Source organism: Arachis hypogaea, chromosome 13 (assembly GCF_003086295.3).
Source record: "Arachis hypogaea cultivar Tifrunner chromosome 13, arahy.Tifrunner.gnm2.J5K5, whole genome shotgun sequence".
Taxonomy (NCBI): Eukaryota; Viridiplantae; Streptophyta; class Magnoliopsida; order Fabales; family Fabaceae; genus Arachis; species Arachis hypogaea.
In genome coordinates, this window is record NC_092048.1 from 88,529,753 (window position 1) to 88,531,418 (window position 1,666).

Genomic DNA, 1,666 nt, shown 5'->3' on the forward strand with positions numbered 1-1,666 from the left:
ACATCAATCATATCTTTTCAAAAATATCTTCTTATCTTATCTTTTTCAAAAATATCTTTTCAAAATATCTTCTCTAACCTCCTAACTTCTTATCTTTTCAAAATTTGTTTCAACTAACTAACTAACTTTTTGTTTGTTTCTTAACTTTTTCAAAACCACCTAACTAACTCTCTCTCTCTAATTTTCGAAAATATCTCTCCCCTTTTTCAAAATTTCTTTTTAATTTATTAATTATTTTAATTTTTTAAAACTTAATTTTCGAAAATTACTAACAAATTTTCAAAAAAACCATTTTCAAAAATCACTAACTCTTTTTCAAAATAATTTTCGAAAATTATCCCTCCCCCATCCTATTCTATTTATTCATTCATATCCTAACATCTCATCTCACATCTCTTCCATTCGTACAGTTGCATTTCTTCCTTTACATCACATTCTTTGTCTCCCCCTTCTCTTCCACTCACAAAGGGATCCCTATACTGTGGTATAAAGGATCTCTATTATTATTATCATTTTTCTGGCCATTCTTCCTTGTCATATGAGCAGGAGCAAGGATAAGAACATTCTTGTGGAAGTAGATCCAGAACCTGAAAGGACTCTGAAGAGAAAATTAAGAGAAGCTAAAATACAACAATCCAGAGATAACCTTTCAGAAATTTTCGAACAGGCAGAGGAGATGGCAGCCGAAAATAATAATAATGCAAGGAGGATGCTTGGTGACTTTACTGCACCTAATTCCAATTTACATGGAAGAAGCATCTCCATTCCTGCCATTGGAGCAAACAACTTTGAGCTGAAACCTCAATTAGTTTCTCTGATGCAGCAGAACTGCAAGTTTCATGGACTTCCATCTGAAGATCCTTTTCAGTTCTTAACTGAATTCTTGCATATATGTGATACTGTTAAGACTAATGGAGTAGATCCTGAAGTCTACAGGCTCATGCTTTTCCCTTTTGCTGTAAGAGACAGAGCTAGATTATGGTTGGATTCTCAACCTAAAGACAGCCTGAACTCTTGGGATAAGCTGGTCACGGCTTTCTTAGCCAAGTACTTTCCTCCTCAAAAGCTGAGCAAGCTTAGAGATGATGTTCAAACCTTCAGACAGAAAGAAGGTGAATCTCTCTATGAAGCTTGGGAAAGATACAAACAGTTGACCAAAAAGTGTCCTTCTGACATGCTTTCAGAATGGACCATCCTGGATATATTCTATGATGGTTTATCTGAGCTATCAAAGATGTCACTGGACACTTCTGCAGGTGGATCCATTCACCTAAAGAAAACGCCTACAGAAGCTCAAGAACTCATTGACATGGTTGCTAATAACCAGTTCATGTACACTTCTGAAAGGAATCCTGTAATCAATGGGACGCCTATGAAGAAGGGAGTTCTTGAGGTTGATACTCTGAATGCCATATTGGCTCAGAATAAAATATTGACTCAGCAAGTCAATATGATATCTCAGAGTCTGCATGGAATGCAAGCTGCATCCAACAGTACTCAAGAGGCATCTTCTGAAGAGGAAGCCTATGATCCTGAGAACCCTGCAATAGCAGAGGTAAATTATTTAGGTGAACCTTATGGAAACACCTATAACTCAACATGGAGAAATCATCCAAATTTCTCATGGAAGGATCAAAAGCCCCAACAAGGCTTTAATAATGGTGGA

The 1,666-nt window shown here is 36.4% G+C and overlaps 1 non-coding gene across 1 annotated transcript; it reads right to left on the reverse strand.

The window, feature by feature from the left end:
* Nucleotides 1–1,072: 1,072 nt before the first annotated feature.
* LOC112738668 (small nucleolar RNA R71) lies at nt 1,073–1,180 on the reverse strand. Its single transcript, XR_003169614.1, has one exon. It is a non-coding gene; the product is annotated as a small nucleolar RNA R71 (small nucleolar RNA).
* Nucleotides 1,181–1,666: the final 486 nt, after the last annotated feature.